A 23,800-nucleotide genomic window follows, 5' to 3' on the forward strand; every position below is an offset into this window, starting at 1 on the left:
GCGCAGGATCCCTTTGGGCACAGCTGTTCTCTCATCTTCTGTTTGCTGCTTAGATTTAGTTTAATGCCCTGTCCTATCCTCAAACAGCGTGGCTGTAGCAAACTAAAGAGGAAATGCCCTGCGGTCCCTGGCTCCCTGAGCTTGTGAAATGATCTGTTGCTTTGGGGAGGGACTGAGAAATGGTTTTACATCATTCGTATGGAAGGTTAAAATGACCTTGGCCTAGGGCAGTTCTCCATACTGCCCAAGTGACATAAGAGCTTAACCTCACCGAGGTAGGCTTTGCAGGGGACACTGCTTCCTTTAAAATGTGATTTATTAGTATTCATGAGCATTCATTTTTGGGGTGGAAGTAAATCGGTTCCCATGAAGGGCAAATTGCTGCTCTTCAGCTAGAGAGAAGCAGCAGAGCAACAGATGAACATCACCCCAAATAGAAGTAGGGTGAGAGAACCCCCAGGAGCACTCATGTCCAGTACTTTGTCCCTTGTCTTGCCCTTGAACTGGTGAGTGTGTGGCATTAGGGAGCTGTGCCAGCGAGGTCCTCCGCACAGCTTCAGCGACACCCTGGCGGTTTCTGCTGACCTGGGTTTTGTGCTCCTTGCAGGGCATTGGGGGAGGGATGTGGGCTGCTTGGTGAGGAGCACAAGGGGATTGTACAGCAGAACCAGAATGTTGTACAAACGGAATGTTTTGGCTCATACTTGATGGAGCGTGAGTCAGCGGAGTGCCAGAGTGCTGTAGCTGAGCTAGAAATGCATCAGTAGCATGGTCAGGATGTGCAGAGCACCTTGCAAAGCCCTTAGCCAAGAGGCAGGCTTTGGGAAATGGTTCCGTAAAGCCTCCTGCGCTGGGCTTGCAGTTGCTTGCCTGCAGAGTATCTGTGTGTTAATTGTGGAAGGCTCAGGAGTGCTGCCTTTGAACAACCTCTACATCCCTGATGCTGCACGATCCACAGGGACTGTGGGTAACCCAGTGAACTGGGATGCGGGTCTTCCTGATGGGGAGTTGGTTTGTATAATTCTCTTGCTTTGAATCTGTTCTTCCCTGGGGTAAGTCTGACTTCAGTGAAGTCACTCCTGAATCAAAGGAGTACAGTTGTGGCCAAGCCTTAAGTACTAGGGCCATGTGAGCTGTTGGTGGCTGAAATGCTGTGTGCCACGTAGCCCTTCCTTGGAAAATGAGCAGTTCCCTGCTGTCTGGCAGTCATTTGGGAATGTGCCACGTGATTGGACTGTCAGAAAATAAATAAACAGCTGGTGTGCCTCTTGGTTTATTGGCACTTGTGTTATAAATGAACTGCTAATTTTTCTGCTGGGCAACATTTCCAATTTGTTACTCTTGCTGCTTCTGATTTGCACGTTTCTGTTTTATGGCTCCAGTTGTACAGCGTGGGTGTTCTCGTGCCAGCCCCTGTTCCCACATGTTCTTGCGTTATGGTCTGACGGCCTCTGCTGAATTGGAAACCATTGTGGCACTGACTGGCAGATAAACAACAGACAGAAATACTTCCATTTGTGCGTCCTACAGGCTTATTAATAGTTTATTGTGGAGGAAGAAGGAAGTAAGAAGCACATAAAAACATAGCACAGCTTATTCCGTGTTGTCGTCTTGCTCTTTTCACTGTAGCAGTGCACTGTTTTCAGGCAATGCAAGTTCAGTCTGTGAGGTTTGTGAAATTCATTACTGATGCTCGGTGGAGACTGAATTAATGCACATTGATTACTATGAAATACGACAGGACAGCGAGTTACTGCATTACTGAAATGAAGTCCTTTACAATTCAGCGCAGCCCTGTTAGATGCTTTGTAGCGCCCAGAAGCTATTCCAAGTATACTTTCAAGATGGCTCGTGTGGGGAGGAAAGGGACAGAAGACCAAGGCAAATGGCCCGGTGATAAATGAACCTGGAGCTAAGCGACTCATTTCAGAGTGCTGCGACCCGGCAGCTGAGGGGGGCAGGTGCAGGGGCACCCCCTTCTCCTGTGACTGTATCTTCATCCTCCGGTCCCTCCTCTCTGGTCATGGCCCTTATTTTCCAGCCTTTGATATCAGGGTTTCAGCGGGAGCTTTCCCTGCTTGGCTTGCCGTGTGACCTCATGCTACAAGGATCTTTTCTGTGCAAGTCGTCTGCTGCAAGGAATTCAGTGCAGGATTTAGGATGGGTTATGCAGGAAATCTGACATCCGAGTGTGGTGTTGTGGGCAGCTAAGGTTGATATCACTGTGGCAGTATTACCGTTAGCCCCTGAGTTTGCAGAGAGCCTGAAACAGCATCAGAGATGAGCAGCTGCTTCAGTTCCAGCGGGTGCCAGTTCAGATGCCAGTGGCGATACCTGGAAGGCCAGAGCTTGTAATTTACTGCTTGTCAAAGGGGTGTGAGAGAAGGGGAACCATCGTACAACTGTCTGCCATCCTTGCAATGGAGAGGGGAGTTGTATGAAGGATGTAGTCATGTTTTCATGAAAATCTGTAGCCTGAAGCTGTGTCTAAACACAACAAACTTTAGAGCATAGATGGGATGCAACCCCTCTGTCATCCAGGCACGTTTATTTAGAAACGTGGTCTTAAACAGTCTGCTAAGGGTTTGTAGTTGCGAAGCAGAACAAGATTTTGAACTGGTCTCAACAGTTGCCCAGGCTGTAAGCAAGTGTGTAGCAGAGTTAGTGTCCAGGTAGCACGAGGCAGTGCTGCAGTGGAGACTGCAACCCGTTCCCCACCCAGGGGGGCAATTCAGCTTTCAAAAGCTTAAGGGACCGTGGGTCCACAGCGACACAAACAGCCAGCTTCTGCCTAGCACCCCTCCTGCCTTGGGTTTCGCCCTGTTTGGGCTGACGCTGCATTCAGCCTGGTGCAAGGTCCCACTTTGGTGGGGTGGTAGAGCGTGGCTGAAGGGTCAGCCTGCTCTGAAGTGCTGAGTCAAGCCTTGCATGGGATGCCATGTTCCACGGTGTCCCTGGAGAAGGGGCTTGGGACATGATGTGCATCTGCATGAATGGTGAGAGGCAGCTTTCTCTCCCAAGGTCGTGGTTGTCTCTGTGAAACCAAATCCTTGCTTCTTTAGCCTTGCCCTCAGGTCCCTGGAGAAAGAATTCCCTTTCCTTGTGCGTTGCTGTGCAGGTTGTCCCGGTGCCCCTCACCAGCAAAGGAGCTGGGAAGGTTGCCTGTGCTTGCTTTTGGGGGAGGGGGGGATTTATTTCTTGGGCTCTTAATTACCTTGCTGTCATCCATTTGCTCCTTAGCAATGACAACGACTTGACAATTACTTCCTTTTACTTCCCTCAAATACCTCCAGTTGTTTTAAGTTCCTTTTTTTTTATCTCCCTGCTGATCTGAACTTGCATCCTCCTCTGTCTACCTGGCATCTGGAAGAGAGAGATAAGTAAATATGGCATGCCAAGACTAAGGCAGGTAGCTTTCAATTGGATTTGCCTTTGTTACAGTAATGTGGCCGAAATAACAACAACAGCAAAAGCAAATGGCACTCTCCATTTGCTAATGCAGTTTCTGAGCATCTGAACAGTCTGGGAGGTGAAGTACCCAGGAGGTAATGGGTGCTTTAAAGTCATATGGGCTGCCCGTAGCTTTTATTTTAGAGGGCTTGGGCTGCAAGATTGAGTACAAACTTGCTAATTCAGAAAGACTTGCTGAAGATGAAACCCTTGCCTGGAATATGATGTTAAATCCTGCAGGTTGCTTGCTGCAGTTCCCTTGCTAGTATTTTACCTTCCAAATAGGAAGAGCAAAAGCCCTTGTGCAGTTTGTAGGGTGACTGTTTGAGATGTCTAGAAGAAGAGATCCTTCTTTATTCTTTGTGCCTTGGATGGGGCAGCATCTGTTTTGTCAACCTTAGTGGTGGGTGAGGCGCTGGGTGGTGGGTGAGGCGCTGGGTGTCAGCTGTTGTGTTGGAGCACTGGGTACGTGTCTGTGCCACGGCTGGCTGCCTTAGGGCCCTTCCAGGAGGGGATGGGGATGGGAGCAGGAAATCCCAACCGCGGAGGAATCCGGATCAGTTCTGCTGAAGGGAGTTTGCTGCTGTGTGCGGTTCCTAAATCAAATTGCTTGCTGCTTCAACAATTACAAGAATATCAAATGAATTAAAAGCACCGGGGCAAAAATCAGGGCAGCGAGTGACTGATGAGAAGCAGAGCTTTGATCAGCTCATCAACAAGAGCGCTGCTGGGGGTAATGGCTCCTGGCCCTATGGCAGCAGCTTTACCACTGATTTCAGTGGGGGCAAGGTGATAGTACCAGCGCAGCGACGCCATGCCATACATCTGGAGACTGCTCTGCTCATCCCTACAGTAAAATGCTTTTGGTAATTTGATTTGCCTTCCTGCTGCTAAACGCCAGGCAGCCGGGGCGCGGGGGGGATTGCCTGGCTCTGTTCTGAACGAGCCAGTGGCTGGGAATGCACAGCCGGCTTTGCTCTGGTGGGGTGTCTGAGTGTCCCCCGTGTGCAGCTCCCGATGCCGCCTGCCTGGGGTGGGTGTGCTAACCAGGCACCCCGTCACTTACTCCTCTAGAACAGACCTTACAGAGGGGTTCGATTACGGCATCAGCCAGAGCTGTCTCTGTGTCCCCTGGGGCTGGGTGAGATGTAAAGGGAAACTGAGATGAGGCAGAGGAAGAACTCTCTTGAATTGCAGTGCAGAGCTGGCGTAGGCTGCTGAGGGCAGGGGTGGAACTGTTAGTGCTTTGAAGTACCTGTGAAACCTCTTGCAAAAACAGTTTGGGTCTGGAGCTGAGCCGGCTCTGGTGTGGGGAGATGGGTCAGATGGCTTTTGAAGGGTGCGTGTCCCCAGCCTTGGCCCTGTAAGGCTGTGGGAGCGGGTGAGAAATACAGCTGTACCCTACACTCAGCTGGCATCGCAGCAATTACCGTGTCCAGCTTGTGAAGCATTTCCCCAGCGACTGACCGTTGATCACGTATGTGCTGAAGTCCTTTTGAAAACGTACCTGAGCATCCCCTGCCAAGCTTCAACAAGGTCTCCACGTTGCTGGCTTTGAAGTTAGTGCTGTGGCACAGCTGGGTTCTCAGTGGTGCTTCCAACAGTCTGCGGTGGCGATTGAAGCAGGTTCCATTAGTGCTGTGATCCCTTGCGTGAAGCGACTCTGTTTTGGTGCCTCGGAGTCAAAGCATCAGATAATTGTGGTGCTGCCAGCTTGCTGCGAAAGCGGGTGGATCAGTGGGCTTGTTTCTTCTTTGCAAGTTAACAACTGTGTGCAAGTCATGCTGGAATGAAAGGTCATGAAGGTAAAAGGTACTATTATTCCGTTATTGAACGCTACTGCAACAGTCCTAGAAAACAGCAGTTTTTCTTCTGCCGTGGGAATGGTGCTAAATGCATTGTGCTGAGATTGTTTCTTTCCCTGCAGGATTATTTCCACGAGCTCATCTGCATCACAGAAAGGGAGAAGTTTGTTGTGCCAATCCGAGCTATAGGTGCCCGAGCTATCCTGGACTTCCCCGACCAGGTGAACTTCTCAGCCTGTCCAGTCAAGTACAGCACCCAGAAAACGCTGCTGGTTCGCAATGTTGGTAACCGGGAGGCCCGCTACTGCATCAGCACGCAGAGGTAGGGAGCTCATCTTTTTTTGTGCAAAACACTGTGGCGTGATAATATAGTTGGGAAACAGCGACAAAAAGGAACCGGAGCACCTGAGCTGCCGTGCTGCTGCCGTGGCTGGAGATGGGCAGGGCACGTGGGTTTTGCTGTTGATTATAGTGTTTGAAGCATGGCGCAACCTCTGCTAAAACCCTGCAAGCTGCAGAGTGGAGTTTTATAGTGCAACGGTGTCTTCAGAGCACAGTCGTGCAAGACTGATTCTGTTAGACTGAAGGAGCAATTGTAAGAAGGCAGCTGGACTGCCCTCGGGCTGTGGAAGATCCTGCGGGGCAGACGACAGCTCTAGGAGCTCAGTTCCTGCAGACCAAGGGCAGTGTTAAGAAATGGGCAAGCTCTGAGCTGGTGGAAGAGACATTTAAGAATTTATCAGCAGCTTTGTCTAGAGTAGCAAGTGCAATTGGAGATTGTAGATCAAAGCAATTGGTATCGAGACCCTGAGAAAAACAGGGTGTGGTCCAGGACCTGGTTTTCCAGTAGGTTTGATCTGGTCCCTGGGATCCAATATTCTTCATTAGAATGAGCTTGTAAGTGGAGATGAGCTGGCAGTGGCTTCAAAGCTGCACTACAGCCCCAAAGAGGAATGCCTTACAGCGGGGGCACAGGCCAAAGATGCAGCAAATACCTGGTGCATGGGTTGGGAGCCTCTTGTAGAGCTTTGTCTCTCTCAGATCTCCTGGAAAGTGCTCTAGCATGCTGTAGTAGCCACCACCAACCTCCTTGATCCTCAGTACCTTCTGAAATGGTTATGTGGCCCTGTTGGACAAATATACGCGTTCCTTGGGAGGCCACAAGCACGTGGTATTTGGGCAGTCTCCTGGTCAAGTGCCTGATGTGTGCTGTGTCGTGGACAGCCTGTACTGTTCCTGTTGGTCTGAGAAGACAGTCACTGTTTTTCCAGTTTGCTGAACTGCACCTGCAAGGAAACCAGTTCAGCTGGCTGGTAGTTAGCTCCGAGTTGCTTGGTCCCAGAGGTCTTGGTGCAGGAGCTGAGGTCCAGAACACAGCAAAGACGTGCCGTCTGCCTTAGTGCACCTGAGTTGCTTCAGTTTCTTCCCCAGGAAAACAGGGGTCAAGAGAAGGCTCTTTGCTCTTTCTCCTGGGAAACATGAGGGTCCAAGAGGCTCCTACCAAAGCCTGGCAAGGCTATGGAAGCTTCCAGGATGCTATTCAAGCAGGCTGCTGCTTTTCACTGTGGAAATACATAGGCAGGACCTTGTAAATCCCTGTACAGCTTCCCTCTGGGATTTCCAGATCTAGTCGTCACCACCAAAACAGATACCCAGTCGTGTCTGGTATCTCTTGGCAATGTCCTTGCCAACTATTCTGTTGAGTGATCCAGCGTGTGTTGAATCCTGCTTGATACGGATTTTATGCTGAACTTCAGCAATTAAATTTTTCAGTCCTGATTTGCAACAGAGAGATGGGAAGTGTTACAAAAGCTTTATTTCATACGACACACAAAAAAGTACAATTCTGAATAACTGGATTGTGTGTGTGCAGAGATCAAAAGCTGGTAAGATTTCCCATGTCAGCTGAAGGCATCAGTCATCTCTTCCATTTCATTACGAATTTTTGAAAGCCAGTTTGAAATTTCAAACTGATGATTTAAATCTTTGAGTATAAGCAGCGTTTTATTCTAATGAAGTCGCCTCCACTTTCATTCAGATTTCTTTTTAAATACTCTGAAGTTCCTGTGTTTCTGCTGTTTTTATTTTTTTTGCTTTAAGTGTTCAGCAAAATGTCATAATGGATTCTTCATTGGGAACTTTCTTAGAGGTTGAGTTCCTCCAATGCCTGTCTGTCTACCATCTGCTTGGATATATGCACAAATGTATAGGAAATATGAGAAATTTGGGGGCTATATGTGAAATGGAATTGGGCTGATGGAGAAGAGAAACTCAGAATAACTTTGGAAGGGACCTCTGGAGATCATCTGACCAAACACGGCGCTCAAAGCAAGACCAGTGTCAAAGTTCAGTTGGGTGTGCACACAACATGAGAAGTAAGATCGGGTAATACCAGCCTTGCTCTGTCCTCCTCCAGGCTGTGCAAAGCCCTTTATCCCAGCATCTCCCTGTATGTCCTGTGCTGCAGCCTCTAAGCTCCCTTTCCGTAGAAAGGCTTTTGTGCCCTCCAGCCTGTACTGCCAGGGATTCTTCCACCCCAAATACAGGTGGCTGCATTTCCCATCCCTCGGCTGCATGCAGTTCTGCTGTGTCCCAGTGAATGGCAGCCCAGCCCTCCAGTATCTGGACCGTAGTGCCCCAAGCTTGTATCCCCCACTCAGAATCCAAGTGTTCCCCCCTCTTGACCAGGTCAGCACATCCCCTTGCAGCCCGAGAGCAGAACCCCCACGTTCTTTCTCCCTGTGCGATGAGGCCATGGTGTGCCAGGAGCGGTTCTTCCAGCCAGTGCTGGGGACTGCACTGTGTGACAGTGGGTTCCCTGCTGCTTGTGCTGTGAGAAGTTGCTCAGGTACCTGCCCCGAGGTCCCAGGTGAGCTCAGTGGCTCCAGCAACCCCAGCAGAAAAGAAGTGGCCTCCCAGCTGGCGTGACAAGCAGGCTGGAGAGTCAGAGCAGTACTAGTGTAAATATAGAAAGTCTCTTCCTGTCATTCTCGTTGTTAAGGCTGGATAACGAGTTTCTTCTCCATGGCATTCAGGGAGATAAATGTCATTCCAGTACGTTTCAGTTGAAAATGGCATCTGGAAGCAGATCTCAGCGCAGCACTGCCTTTTCCTGACGTTACAGACCTTGTGCTACGCTGTGCTATGGCGCCAGAGAGGATCCGTCTGAGAAGATACATTAAGGAATGGCCCATCAGGCTCTGAAAGCTCAGGAAATGATGCTACAAGGTGCAGTGCTAGGAGCCCCCTGTAGTACCCATATACGACATCGAGGTGTGGGATTGGAGAGTTACCACAGGATGTACAAGGACAGGACAACAGATGCCAGAACATATCCGTATGAAATTGCTTACTAGTCTGGTGTTGCTCCCTTTCTGCAGGGCAGTAACGGGCAAGATCTCAGCAGGTTCTGGCGGGAAGGTCTCCCTCAGGCTGGTGTGGCTAGAGGAGTTTATACAAGCTGGGGATTGCAAGGCACCGCTGGGAGATCTGGACCTGTGACAGTTTAGATGTTGTACAACAAAGCAAACGTACAAATGGACATAGTTAAAAAGGATGTCAGAAAAGAAGCTGTTAAAAAACCTCCAAACCTTATGTTTCCTGTTTTTTCAGGAGCAGTAGTGATTCACTAACAGGGTAGATCTAACAGGACAAGAATTATCCTAAAGAACAGCTCACAATTAATGGAGAGAAGGCCAGAGTTTAGCCTGCCAGCTTCATCTCTTGGCAGTGGCTTTCATGTGGCTATTAGTGTGTCAGGGACGTTTCCTTAGCATCTCTTATCTGTAGGCTGCAGGGAACAGCTTAGTGATGTGGACTGAAATTCAGAGTTCAGGTTAAGCATGGACCTTGCATCCCTCTGGGTCTTGGAGAACCAGGTCTACGTGAGGGGTACCAAGCTCCCGCGACAGCAGTAACAAAGTTGTCCCGTGGGTACAGCGTGGGGTGGGAGGCAGGAGGTGCGGTGTCTGACTTGTGCTCTGTTTCTCAGTCCTGAGAATGAGTCCTGACCTTGGTGGGATCCTCTTCTTCTGATAATTTGAAGATGGGAAGATACCTTCTTTCTCGGGCATCCCCTGAAGTCATCCTCAGGAGTGTTATGCCCATCCCAGCTATCTGAGGGCAGGGGTATGCAGACAAGGGGATGGGATGGGAGGTGGTGCTGAAGTGTGGCCCTTAACCAGCAGCTTTTCTGTTCTGGCCATGTTTCGGGGGGGGGAGGAAAAAAAAAAAAAAAAGTTGGGGGAATTTTTCTGTGCCTTTCCTCCAGCAGGCAGTGATGCTAGCCAAGCACCAGCAGAGCCCTGCCCAGTATAACCAGGCACAACCCCCAGTGCAGGTGCAGGGCCATGTAGAACAATCCAGTTCTGAGGCTGGCAGGGCCTTGGCTTTCCTCCTCCCTCCCAGGTGTCTCAGGTCCAGCACGTGAACATTGCAGGCCCAGTGCTTCCCCATTAGTCACTGCCAATGTTCTTGCTGTTGTCAGGGGAGCAGGTCAGGCCCCTAATTGCAGCAATATCTCCTTAATGAGCAGGAACTCCAGCAATGTCATCAGCTGTCACTACTTCCATGAATGAAGCTCAGCTCGTGCATGGCTCCAGATTTTCTCATTATTTTTGTGTGCTGCATTCCCTAATCACTGGGAAACTCTCTGGAAGGTGTTTTTGAGGTGACAAATTGACCACCAGCAAAGCACTAAAGCCAGTAACTTTTGCTTTCTAAGTGGGGCTGTACAGGAGCCACAAAGCCCAGCTGCTGTTGTGCAGGAGCATGTTGCACCTGACTTTTCCCTGAGCGTTAAAGAACTGAATTATGTGTCTGTCAGCCGAGAGCTGTTTACCTGGCCACAAATCATAATTGCTCGTGTTAAATCTAAAGTACACCAACACGTTTTCATAATTATTTCCAACACATTGCACAGAATTCCTCCAGCGGGCCAAGCAAAGTTACCAAGCTTGGATTACAACCCGGAGCCCCAGATTGCATTGCTTGTGAATACACCGAAAAGCTCCTGTTAAACTTGCCTCGATACGCTCCTGCTGATGGTGCTTCATTTAGCCAGAGATCTAATTGTTCAGGTTGTAAATGGGTACTCCTTTTGTGTCTTGTTCCCTTGTTATTGTATCACTCTAATGTGCCTTTGCACTCGTAGAGATTTTTCTTTGCTTAGAGCAGCTTTCACTGAAACACTGTTAAAATGTGCCCTTTCTTAGGCAAAACCAGGATGCTTTCAAGGTAAAAAAAAAAAAAAAAAAGAGTTGAATTCTGCAAATTAAACTCCAGTTATTCTCTGGTCTTCAAGAAGAAATTCTCTTCTCCCTGTCTGATTTCCAGGCTGCAATCTCACTGCCTTGACATTTGTATCTCTTGAGGTGTATAGGTGGCAGGAAAAGACAGATTCCTGAGGAAGTCTGTGTCAAGCTGTGCATGCAAATAACCCTCACCATCTCCGTGCTCTTCAAAAACCCTCCTCCGATCGTATTGCTAGCAGTCAGACTCTTGAGCCTTGCTGCAGAGAACTGGATGCAGGGTATGGGGGAGACGAGGTCGTTTTATAGCATAGGATGTTCTGAGGGCTGGAGCTCTTCAGGAGTCGAGTTGGTGGCTCAGTTTCTGATACTGTCTGTTCTCTTTTTCTTCTGCTGACTGTGGTTTGTTTGCTTCTTGCTTGCGCAGGTGAGCTGGAGTGAACGAGACAGCCACATAGTCCCCAAATGTCCCACAGTAATCCTGATGTGCCTCTCTGTGTTGCAGCCCTTTCTCTGTCGATCCCTCTGCTGGGACTCTTGGGATTGGTGATGCCGTGCAAGTAACAGTGGACTTCCACCCACAGAAGACTGGTGATTATTCCGGGTCCCTGACAGTACACTACGACACAGGTAAGTGCGGGACACTGCATGGTGCCCACGCTCTGCGTCCTTCAAAGCAGAAGACTGTTAAACTTGCTTTGCAGACTCCTCTAAACCCTTTTCTTTCTAAACCCTTTTCTTTCAAAACCTCTGCATGTTTTGGTGCTTCAAGTGAGCAGGTAAGGGGCAAAGGCTGAGTGTGCCCTTGTTCTGTGTGGCTGCGTGCTGGTCTCTCCCTGGGGGACGCTGGTGTCAGCCGGGAGCGTAAGTGTGTCTGTGTCCCCGGCTCCTCTCCAGGAGAGCAGCAGTAGGGGATGCTCAGCAAAGCGTGTAGAAGCAGGCAGTGCATGTGCTTTCTGCCTCGTGGGCCCTGGAGTTAGCATTTTTCTGTGCTAGAGGCTTTATTCTCATCTTTGTTTAATCACTTCTGATGGTTTTACCTTCCAAGCCTTTGTCCAGTTGCTTTGTGGGTTTGTAGCTATGAGCGTCTGTAGGCTCCCATGGCAGTACGTTCCAAAGGAAGGAATATTCCTTGGGAAAGTGCTGGTACTACACTTCTGTAATTTCTGACTAATACTATTTCAGGCCCTTGGGTTCCTGTTTTACGACAAATGGTGACAAATTTTTCCTCCTTCGGATTTTCCCAGGCCGTTTGTGCTCTTACAAACCTACCTATCTCTTCTGTGATTTCTAGGTTAAGGAATCCTGTTCAGTCTTCATATAGAAGCTGCTCTGTACTTTGGAGAAGGGCAGAAAGAATGATTACATTTCAAAGGCTTCAGCTTGGCTTTGAAGATCAAAACTATACCCATTATTTCGAGACCCACGTGGCCATGGGTTTAGACAGTGAGACCATGATAGTTTTCGTGGAGTTTATTTTGCAGTAGTTAGTTGTCTCGTAGAGCATGAGGTCATGTTTCCATGAACCGGAGTTGTGCATGCTCGAAGCACTGTGCATGTCTCCCAGTTCTTGGGTCCTGCTTCCTCTGCTTGCCAACGTATGCCGAGGATTCAGCGGAGGGGGAAGGCAAGCTTATAAAGCACGCCTGCCTCTGTAACGCTTCTGAACCTCGGTTATTTTTGTACGCTGAGTTGTCTGTTACAGAAAGCAGGCTGTCCAGTCACTGGAGACGTTGCTGTTTCTCGCAACATAACTCGTGTCTGGCCACGAATCCCTCCCACTCCTCCTCGGCTCCCTTAAGAGCAGAGAAGTCGAGGTTATACAGGCACGAAGGCTGAACTCTCCATGTGTGGAGATGAATGAATGGCTGCAGAGATCTGTTTGAAGGGTGAGTCGTTCTCCAACCTCCCTCCAAGAGAGGGGGGGCTCTTTTTGCCGGCACGACTGTGATACTGCCGCATTGTGTCTGGCTTAGGGTTTAAGGAGTCCATCCAGTGGGCAGCCAGCTCTCCCCTTGTGCTTTTGTGTGGCAGCCTTGGAAAGGCAGGTCCATCCCCTGGCTGCCTTGCTGTAACCCGTGCAGCGAGGGGAAGGCTCTGCCTCGGCAGAGGGATGCTCTCCAGGGATGGCCGGGTCGCTGCCCTTCTCAGCTGGGGCTGGCTCTGAGGCTTTAAACACGCTCCACAGAAGTGCCATTTCGATGGAGAATGTCTCGTGTTTGGGGTTTGCTTCTCACCTGGGAGGCCCTCACCTGCAACAGGCAGAGTAGGCTCGGTGCTCAAGTTTGTGCTTAGTTGACTCCTGGGAGTTGCTTGGTAGGAAGAATGAAGGTTTGGAAGCTCTGGCAGTGAGGGACGCTTTGGTGGGGGTCTCTTCTGGAGGGTGAAGTGCTGGCAGGTGCTCCAGCAAGACTCCAGGCGTTAATCGGCTGCTGTGCACAGCCAGGGACTCTCTCCTCTTCAGCTCGGTCTGAGGCGGAAAGCAAAGGTGTGCTCGCTCTGGTTGTGGGACAGCTTGGGAATACTCGGTGTAGACTTGCACGCTCAGGCATAGGCACCAGCAGGCTCCAGGCAGAAGAAATGGGCTTGCAGGGCTGTGATGGGCAGGTTGGTGTGGGCCGTGCCCCACCGGTCTCATTCTGACATATCTTCACAGACCCACAGCAAGTGAGGGCACTGCTGCTCCAACACGGTGAAGTTCTCATCTGCGTCCCATCCTGCCGTGGGCTGTCACTTTGCCTGTTTCTCTTCACCTCCCTCTTCTGCCTGCATGCCCCAGGCATCTTGTCATGTTGGCAACAAGGGATCAGGAGAGACACAACCCTGGTGGCGTGCTTGCAGGAGACTCTGGGCGAGCCGTGACCGAGGTGGGGCCTCCTCAGAGTCACCTGAATGACTTTGGATGCAGAATTCCCTGTGACCCAGGTGGGATGGCAACCCAAAGGCCACCTGGGCACACTGAAAACGTCTCCCTGTAGATAGTGTTGCCTTGGGGATAAATGTCTACAAGCCCACCCAGAAATAAGGTGCTTAAGGTGGTGCCCAGGACATCCTCATGCTGTACACCTGCAGCTCTTGGGGTGCAATAAATATATTGATCTGTGGAACTGCTCACACAGCTAAAAGCTGTGACACTTCTGTTCCCTGTGGTTTCCTCCGTTCCTTGTACTCCCATCAGCAAGGGCGATGAGCAATGTCTGCCTTTTGCTTTGTTCTAGGTGAAGATACGCACACAAGCCTTCATGGAGCCGCTGAAGATGTCAACATCAGGCTGGACAGAAACTCCTTGGCAGTTGGGAAGACCTACATCACGCTGTCAAATCACAGATGTGTGGTCATCCACAACCGGAGTAAAATCATAGCCCACTTCCAGTGGAAGGCTTTTCTTACTCAAGAGGAGGAGGATCAGGAGAAGCTGAGGTTCGTTGGAAAGATTCCTTTCAGTAAGACACACTGCCCAGGAGTGAAACTACCATACGGCCTCAGAGGGATGTTGGTGCTTTTTTGGATGGTGTAGGAGAAATAAAGCATCCACCGCATCCGGGTCTGTGTCCATGGGCTTCAGGGTAATGGAGCTCGGTGCTTCCCATTCTGGTTCCATCCATGTTCCAGCTGATGTTTTGGGAAGGAAAGGTTGATTGCAATGACTGCATTTCCTCGGAGAGCAAATTCCCGTCTATGGGAGCCCTAAATCAGTGAGGCCAGGTCCCTGGGCTCGCATGGGGTCTGTGAGGCTGAGGAAAGTGTCGGCCCTCCTTACCTGGGGCGGCGTTGAGCGGTAGCACCTAACAGCTGCAGGCAGCGTACCTGCTGTGATATTCACTGCAGTTTCTTCCCCTCCAGCTCTGGTAGGATGGCAACCTTCTTCAGCCTGCTTTTGCAGTAGTGCGCAGGGCAGGGTGCTTTGCTGGCCCCGAACGTTGAGGCCATCCGGCTGTAGGATGCTGAATTGCCTCGCGCTGTCCCGGCTTCCAGCACAGCGAGGTATCCCTGCCCCTTCTCCGGGGCTGGGGAGAGTTCGGAGGTGGAGGGTTCTGCGGGGAAGGCAGGGACAGGACTTGGAAGTGCCTTTGGGCGTCAGCACCTGTGTCTTCGTGGTGCTGAGAGGTGGGGCAGGCTCTCCAAAGGGTGTCTCTGAAGCTTTGAAATTCCGTTTGGGGCAGGAAGGAAACGCTTCTAGCCCAGGGGGAGGCACTGGAAGTGACACTTCAAAGCTGGGGTGATGTAGGGGGGTCCTTGTGTGACTTTTCAGACTTGGACGGCTGTAGGTGTATAGGAGTTAGTCTGAACCCAGAGCTGATCAGGAAACTGCCTTCAACTGGAGCACTTTTTAAGGGCTTCTGAGCAAATAAAGTTCAATGTAATTAGGTCAGAAAAGCCTTGAAGGCCAAAACTAGTTTTCCAGTGTTCTCTGTTTTTAATTACACAGTGTGTGACTTTGGTGCAAGCGCAGTGTGCTAAAGGAAAAAATCTCATGACCTTCTCTTGCTACTTCCCTGCACCATTCTTTTCGCATCTCTCCCCAGCTGCCCGTCACAGATGGGACCCTGAGCGATCCTCTCTCCCCTCAGAAGCGACCAGCTTTCGCCACAGTTAACGTGTTTCCCCAATTTTTTTGCAGTGACGCTTGATCTCGTGCCAGCCTGTGTTCTTTACTGTGACCAGGGCGCTTTGTTCTTCCTTACTTGCAGTCTTAGGGGTGGTCATGGCTCCGAGGCCACTGTGCTGCTGTCGGAGCAGCTTTTGAGATCTTTTGAGAGCAGAGAGGACTTTGACAATGGGAGGAGGCAGTGCAGCAGCCTGTGCTTGGCTGTCACCCAGAAAGACCTGGCTCTCACAAGGTCTACCCAGGGGTTTGCTCTGTCTCCCTCCTGCAGGACTTTCTGGGATGTAGCGGTGGGATTCTTGTCCGTTGCTGAAGGCTGAGTTGAGGGTTGCTCATGTCGGTGGCTGGAAGCCCTCCTCATGCACAGCGCTGTAGGTCAGCCATGGAGAAACATTTCCCACGACACTCCACTGGGAGCGAGCCAAAGAAAGTATTTTTGGCACCGGTGACAGCATCTGCCCGAGGCTCTGTCTATGTGCCGCTAGGAACGTCCGTGACTGTGTTTCCTTGCTGATTGTATTGGAATTCAGCTGGGTGGTGACTGCTGTCCTGTTTATAGCGTGTTGCCTCGATTTTCTGTGTACGGAGCCTTCCCCTCATCCCCCTCGAGTAGTCACCTGCTGGTTCTTGGTGGCCGGGGGACTGGAGCGTGAAGGGGGCACAGCAACGTGCCAGCTGGGAAGCAAGTGCTCTGCAGCAGTGCTCCCTTCTCACCTCTCGGTTGTGAGCTTTCAATGCTGCAATGATCGCTGCTACAACTACCAAGTAAGGGAGAGGTGACCTGTGTCAAAGCTCTGTGGAGAAGGCCCAAAAGAGGAAAAAGGTGAAGTGGTTCAAGGCTGGATGTAAGGGTTTGGATTCAGAGGTGCTGGTGCTGACTTCTTTATTGGCTAATGCTGATGCCAAAACGGCACAGAGTAACAGCTCAGAGACTAATTTTGTCTTTAAGCAGCAAAGGTATTTATTTCGTGCAACACTGGGGAGCTACCGATTTGCACCGGACAAACTAGCTCCGAAGTTTTCGGTGAAAAGTCGGGTAATTTATACAGTTTTTGTGAGAGGTTACAACATCTTTACATACATATTCATTTGATTTTGACATCTAATCATTCTATTCATAATAGGTGGGATCTAGGTGGAGTAAACCTTTCAACTTTCTTTGTTCAATGATCTTCTGACTCATGGTTTTCCTTTAACATCCTCAGTGGAACCTTTCCTAATTATTCAGAGTACATGCCTTTACCTTTTCTAATCATTCAGAGCACATTCCTCTACTTTAACGTGGTCAGTGGGAGGGAATAGGCCCTGCCATCTCTCTCTTACCTCAACACAAAGAGAGCATCACCCAGAGCACAGTACCAAACACATCCTGACTAATCTTTTTAAGACCTTGCTCTGTTTCAATGCCAGGCAAAGCTCTCAGGGCCTCTGTCTTCATGCACCTAAACCCATTAATTTCACTGAAGTGATGCGATGCCCGAATGCATTAGCTTGCTTTGCAAGTGCTCTGGGATCCTCTGCTGGATGGCAGTGTAGGCAACGGAGCAGCCAGTTTGCTTATCCCTGCCGGTGCAAAAGGGAAGATAAACAAGTGATGCTGGTAACCTGCAGCTGAAGCCCGGCTGCTTCTCCGCTTCCCAGCGAAGCACTGCAGTGGGTGCTCCTTCATCTCCATCCGTCTCCCCCGAGCACCTCTACGGGCAACAAAGCCATCTGAGGGTGTTGGTGGGGTTGTCCATTAGTTGTGGCTGTAGCTTTGAGCCAGGAGGCTCCCCTGAGGGCTGCTAGCTTTCAAACCCCTCTTCTTAGCTTGTGAGTGTGGCGTAAAAGTACCTGCCGTGCCAGTGCAGGAGTGATAACCTGATCTGCTTGGGACCCCGTGGCTTGGGGTCAGCCCCTTGCTGAGCTGCTGCTGCTCTTCCTCCCCCAGTGCGTTGCTGCTCCTGCACTTACATGACAGTCTCTGCAAATATGTTGTTTGTTAAATGATCTGCTTGGTTTGTGTCTCCCCATGGCTGCAGGCGCTGTCGCAAGCTGCAGAAGCAGGAGGAGAATGAGAGGAATTCTTTTCTCAAGCAGCGCGCGGTGGACCCCACGCTCCAAGAACGCCTTGCCCTTCTCTCCCGTGCCTTCCAGAACCAGAGGGCAAAGGTGCAGGAAGACTCTATGCTTTTCTCTGATGATATTTTTGCCATTGAGCCAGTGGTAAGTGATAGCTGGGAACCTCCCTTCCTCCTCCTCCTCCTCCTCCTCCTCTTCCTCCTCCCTGAATGAGGTTGCTTGGCAGATCCCCACATCAGTGTCTTGATGTGCCGAGAGGGAAGACATGAGGTTTGTAGTGAGGCTGGGAGAGATTGTTGCAAAAAGCATTTCTAAACTGCGAGCTCCGGGCAGGCGCTGAGAGCCTGCCTAAAGCTGAGCTCTGCTGCAAGGGCTGTAAATTAAGGGCACTTCCTAAGTGTCCTGACAGTGTTCCGAGGTATCGATGATTATATATAAGGGCACTCCTTACACGTAGCGTATGGGGATTAACCATGAGTATTAGTTCACATACTGAAGAATGAAAAGATCCTCTATGGAAAGGAGGGCAAGTTCAGCCCAAGTTTAATTGCGGCAAGACCAATCCCTTCATATAATCTGGACTTAGACCGTGCCTGAATCTCCCTCCCAGCATCGTCTGTGACCTGCACGCAAGGCTGGCGGGTTTAAACAGACTTTTTTGAGTTCTATTGCACGCTTAGAGAAAACTTTTTGCTTTTGTATTTATGCAAACAAAACCTCATGTCCTTCAATTAACTAGAGCCCTGATTCTGAGTATTTGTGTGGTCTGAGATGACGAGTGCCTGCTGTCTGAGCAGTGTAAAATCCCTTCTCATCTTGGAGCAAACCCTAGAACAATCTTAGCCTCTTCTTTCTTGTAAAATAGGTGAAACTATTGTTTTATTATTTATTTTTAAGGAAGGGGATCGTGTTCTCTTCTTGGTTGCTCCTATAGCCCGTACAAGGCTGAGAGCCCCCCATGTCAGCACAGCTGCAGTTTCACACCGCCGCAGCTGAGAGCAGCGTGATGTGACCAAGAGCCTGTGTCGGAGCAGCAGGGCTGTAGCAGGGAGTGGGAGCTGATCAGCTGAACATGAAGAGCATCCTGCAGTGTGTCAGCTGGTTTTGGAGCGTGTCCCAGGGCTCCTGCTGCGGTACAGCCGACTATACCTCCATAACGAGCTTAACCTGCTCTTGGGCTCCTGAAGTGCATTAGGGTGAGGTCCAGCAGCCTGGCTGCCCACTGAGTCCTGGTGCTCCCTGTAGCGCTGTACGGACCCAGAGTGTAGCCTGGCCTCACGCCTTGAGTGGAAACCTTTCCTAAATGGCTGTGTTGATGTTATAGTTTGCTCTAGGACTGAGCGTAAGTGGGCTGCTGCAGGAGCCTCTCCCCTTCTGTCCTGTCCAGCATTATCAATCTTGTGATTCCCATTAATTCCATGATCTATGGAACAATGAGTTTCACATTCAGAGTTTTGCTCGTGTCTGTCTTCCCCCCCGGCATATGGGTGTCTTCACATCAAATGTTAGTATTTTTTCCTCTTTATCAAGTGTAAAATCTAAGAATGCACTGCCGCCGACTTCCACAACCTTCTCCCCGGTGACAGCCCCGTAACTTTTAGCTTGGGCAGGCCCCTTCTGGCAGCGCCGTGTAAATCTGCTGGAGGGGCCCCGCCAGAGCCTGGACCTTGCTGCCTCGGACCTTCTGGCCAAAAGCGGCTGCTGCTCTTCCCACCTATCACCCTGGGAGCACCCTATAGAAAGAATCAAACCCTTGGAAGAAGCGGCTGGAGGTTCCCAGAGGTTAGGAGGCCGCTGGAGGGACGATAGCCTTGGAAAGGCTCTCTGGGCAGGGTGGCTTTGCAGGGTTTGTGCAGCAGCTTTGCTGTGTAAGCGGGCCGGTAGCTGCCAGGTGTTGCTCTCTGTGGAAGCTGCAGCGGGTTATTTCAGCCTGTATGGGGTTAACTTGTGGATGAAAATAATAACAAAAAAGGAGGCAGTGATTTTGGAATTAGCATGTGACCATGAACATTCTGAGCAGCCATCCAAGCCTGTGGGAGACAAGCTGTTGTGTAAGTCTGGCTTTCTGAGCGTGTCTCCGATTTGATTTATCGGAGATGTCGGCTGTATTTCTGTCACAGATGTGCTGGCCTTGGAGTTCATCGAATCCCAAAGTCAGCTAAACTCACTCAGCTGGAAAAGCGCGCTGTTGTTAGCAGATACATATTCACCAGGCCAACGGTTCTTTTTAATTTTCTTCCTTTCCCGCTTAGCTTCGTTTTTGCTTATGAATTGTGTTACACTTGCTTCCATTAACGGGAGATGTATTGCCTCTGTCAGCCTCTGAGTAATAACCAAACTGCCCCGAAGCGTCCACAGGGCCAATATATCTGATGGCGGCACATAAAATAGACCAGTGAGTACCACTGGCTTGTGATCCAGCAGAGACGAGCAGCAAAAGAGTACTTTGTTAGATAGTTGACCTGAAAGACTGATACTGCTGCCTTAGGCTGCCAGAAGCTTGTTTTCTGGCCTCAGTGGAAGGAGAGATTTGGTTTGAAGGCTCAGGATGCGCTCTCCTTCCCCGCTTGGTGCCCCTCTAAGATGAAGACCTCAAGCATCGTCACTACTCTCAGCATTTCATTAACGTCCTTCCTCAGCACAGCAGCAGCGATGGTTTGTGTGGCGGGTGGTGCTGGTAAGCCTGGCAAGGCACAGTTTGTCGCGCAGGAGCCGAGCGAGGGCTGTCAGCAGCTCTCTGGGCAGAGGGCCCCAGCAGCTGGAGGATCTAAGGGCACCACTGGGCAGCTCAGCCCACGCAGCGCCCTTTAAGGAGGAGCGCAGAACGCCGGTGAGCCGGGGTGTGTGTTCAGCCGCAGCTGTCAGGCTGGAAGCAAATGCAAGCAGCTGCCTAATGCACGCCCCCCCCCCCCCGCCCCCCCAGGGACTGCCTGCCCAGGGTGAGACCACTGAATTCAGTCTGTTAAACATACAGCGAGCAGCTGGGTGAGGAGCGCTGGTGAGTTATTAGACTCTAATTAGCCAAGCCAGGGAAATCCGTCATCTGAGTGTTTCTTCTCAGTGGCTCGGCTTAGGCAAGCTCCAGGTGTCGTAGCAGGGCTTATGTTGTTCGGAGCAGCACCCCAAAGGCTTTTATTCCTGTAAATTCAAGATTACTCTCTGGACGCTTTTGAGTCTGTGCAGCATCCCAGCAGGACCCGAGGGATCTGCTATCTCGTACGCTGACTGTGGGTTGCAGGCTGGTGTCCCCAGTTTGCTTCCTCAAGCGAGTGTGTTATCATCTAGTAATGCTTCATCTTCCTCCAGTTGCTTGCTGGGTAGAAACACAAAGTCCGTTTGATCTGGCAAAGTGTTTTCTCTAGGTTTTGAGAAAAATCCAGGTGACTTTATTGTTTCTTCTGTGTTCTTACGCTTGGTTTGTTGGAGTTGGAAACGGTTCTCTCTACCTGTTCTTCCCTCTGAGCAGGCTGTGCATTAGGGAATCATTGTAGCTGCAGCCCAGTAACTCAGCATGTCATAGCTCTTTAATTTTTGTGGGGGCTGGCCTCTGAGCTCTATGTGCTAAGTTGATGGGAAGTATTATAGTTGTTTAATATTTATGCTGTGGCAGTGCTGGAGGCTCCACTCAGTTCAAGATTCCCCTGGACAAAGCACGGAGAATACCCAGCAGCAAGCAGAATCAAGCTTTGTGCATAGAAAAATAACTGTTCTTTTTGTGGTCTTCCCGATTTTTTTCATTGCTTTAAAATATTATTACGGTTGTCAGAGATGCATATATTTATGCCAACAAATGGATGAAGAAGCATTTGTAGTGCTGGGGACTGAGGGGAATATCAGTGGTGCCTTTGTTGAAACCGGTCGCAAGAAGCAAGAGCCTTTAGAAGCCAGGGGTGTCTCTGAAAACACATGACGAGGCTCCCTGGGACTGAGCACCAGTGCCAGGACTCTGAGAGAGGGGGAGAGAATGAAGACCCTGAGGAAGCAGCGGTTGCGCACACACTGGTACCATGGGCCGGAGTTAAATCCCGGAGCAAGAGCCTGGCAAGGAAAAGAGCTTGCTGGTTGCAGTAGGTGTGGAGCTGTAAGCAAATGCCATCTCTTCTTGTTTGAGCCTGTGTTCAGGGAAACAGGGATGTACGCACCTTGCAGAGAGAACCGGGCTGCATGTGACTCTCAGCTCCCTTCTCGGGTCATCCATCAGCTGGAAGAGCCTGCGAGCTGGCTCAGTGCTGGCGGCACAGGGCAGGAGGAGCCTGGTCTTCACTGCTCCCCAGGAGGGCTTGTTCTGCTTGGTGCCGAGTGCCCTGACTCACCAGAATCCATTAAAGAGTTACATGCACGTACAGGTTGAGGGTATAAGAGGCAGCACGTTTGTAACGAAGAATGGAAAAATCCCTTTGACTTGCTGACTCTCTTCTGATCTGGGTAAAACATTCCCATGGCCATAGGGAGACAGGGATGCAAGGGAAGGGTTGGAGGAAAAAGGTGCCTTGTGCTTAGATCAGCTGGTACTTCTGAAGAAATGCTTGATTTGCTGAAGCCAGCCAGTTGGGTTCCTTTATTAGAACCCTAATTAAGAAAAAAAAAAAAAGCCTTTACCAGGTGCTAGTAAAGGTAAGGGACTGACATTTTTTGCAGCTGCTTCCAAAGTCTTACAAACCTGGATAAGTGCTGTTTGCTTCTTGCTCTTCATTGGTGCTCTAAATAAAGGCTTACAGGGCTGTGGTTGAAAACAAGAAATGTAGTGTTTGAGGATAAATGGTTTGTTGTCTGCTTCTGTTTTAGGAGGGAGATGTCTGGCCAAATTCTTCAATTGAAATTAAGGTGATCTTCAAACCCCGAGAAGCCCGAGTCTATCAACAAACAGCCTACTGCGACATCTCAGGTACGGCTCCTTTCTCCTCCTCCTGCCACCCACCGCAAAGGCAGGGCACAAATACTCTTCCAGCCCCCTTGGTCCCCGTGGACTTGCTAGGAAGGGCCGGTGGTCAGCAGGGCAGCGCCGGCACCTTCCTGCTGTCCCTGTGGCTTCCAGCTGGTCTGTGCAGAGCCAGGGCTTAGGATGCCTGGCTCTGACCACTGATGGCTCTAGAGCAGCCAAAGCAGCGAGGGGATAAGCCTTCCTACCAGGCATTTGCTCTGCTGCAAGGTGTTTGTAAAGGCCAGAGAGCTACACCGCAGAAGAGCTTTGGTGGACGAGCACTGAGCCCCTGTAGACCTGCAAGATGAGCCTTGGATCCATGGATGCACTGTCAGGCTCCTGAGGCGGTAGGAGCTGAGTGAAACGTGCCCCCTGCCCCTGGGTCACCTCCCGCTCTCCAGGCGCTGCCAGACCGTAGGTGGCTGAGCCCCGCTGAGCGCAGGGTGTCTGTGAAAGTACCAGGCGTGTGCCGCTCTCCCTGCGTGGGCCCAGTCACCTCGTGGCTCGAAGTCCGTGCTGCATCTGCGTAGTGTTGTACAGGGCTCGCTGCCCTCAGCAGGGTGAGCTCCCTGCCCAGGAAGCACAGTGCGAGCAGTCTGCTAGACAAGCTTTATGCTCCTCCTGGCTGACAGAAGTGCTGTCACGGCTTTTGCTGGGAGCGGTTATCACTGACCCACCGCGTTACGCTGCCTTTGCCCTTACAGAGGTGTGACGGCTTTGCTGTGCTGGCACGGGGCAGGGAATGCTTGCAGCAAGCTCCGTGGTTCAGGTTACCTTGTCCTTCCTCTCCGTCTGTGTGGTGCTGCTTGAGGTGGTTTTCAAGAGCGGGAGGTCCCTGTCAGATTTCCATCCAGGGAAATGATTTTCCCCATCTAAGAGGAAGGAGGTGCGAGGCCAGTGGTCCCCAGCAGCCAGGCTCCCGTTCTGGAGGGTGCTGAGATCACTAACCCAGCTGCTTTGATCCCGTCCTTACTGCTCCAAGCTGACGGATGCAAAGGCCATGAAACAGCTTTTTATTGATACGGTAACTGCGCAGGGTTCAGCAGGCTGCTGGGGTGCGGCTGTCAGCCGGCTGCTGGGCCTTGCTTGGGCTCTTCCTTCTCAGCTCCTGTGCGGTCATCTCTGATGGCAGCGATACAGACAGCAGGTTTTTATCTTTGGTTCTGTTTTGTGAGCTTTGTGCCTTCACTGAACGGATTTCAAAGCTTGTCTAAGTGCATGGGAAGGAATTCCAAAATTGTCTTTTATGCGCAGCATATCTTCTTCAGGGTGCAAAGTGATTGCTAAGTTATAAAGCAGCCCGAGGGCTCAGTTAGAAATGAGAAGCCAGCCCCGAAGTATATCTCCTGAGGGAAGAGAGGGGTCCTGTATCTTCTCGCGGAGCACCTAGTGCTGGTGCCACCCAGCCCGGAGTCAGGGACTGCTCCGAGGCTGCCTGGAAAATCCAGGCGAACCGAAGGAATTCTGTACTGACATGGCAATCTCTCCCCAGGCCGTGAGACCAGGCTGCCCCTGCGCATCAAAGGGAGCGGCATAGGGCCCCAGCTGCGCTTCAGCTTTGACCAGCTGGACATCGGGAAGGTTTTTGTTGGATCAGCCCAGAGCTATGAGGTGAGCAGTGGGGTTTTCTGGGGTTGGGGTGGATCCTGATGGCTCCTGGGGCAGCGGTGAGCTTTGTGGGCCTGCGGGATTTCTGGCAACGCTGGCA

The 23,800-nt window shown here is 50.8% G+C and overlaps 1 pseudogene; it reads left to right on the forward strand.

Annotated features, from left to right (window-relative positions):
- The window catches only part of LOC130159639 (hydrocephalus-inducing protein homolog), a 109,078-nt pseudogene that overhangs the window by 19,010 nt on the left and 66,268 nt on the right, over nucleotides 1-23,800 (forward strand).

The sequence above is a fragment of the Falco biarmicus genome, chromosome 16 (assembly GCF_023638135.1).
Source record: "Falco biarmicus isolate bFalBia1 chromosome 16, bFalBia1.pri, whole genome shotgun sequence".
In the NCBI taxonomy this organism is placed as follows: domain Eukaryota; kingdom Metazoa; phylum Chordata; class Aves; order Falconiformes; family Falconidae; genus Falco; species Falco biarmicus.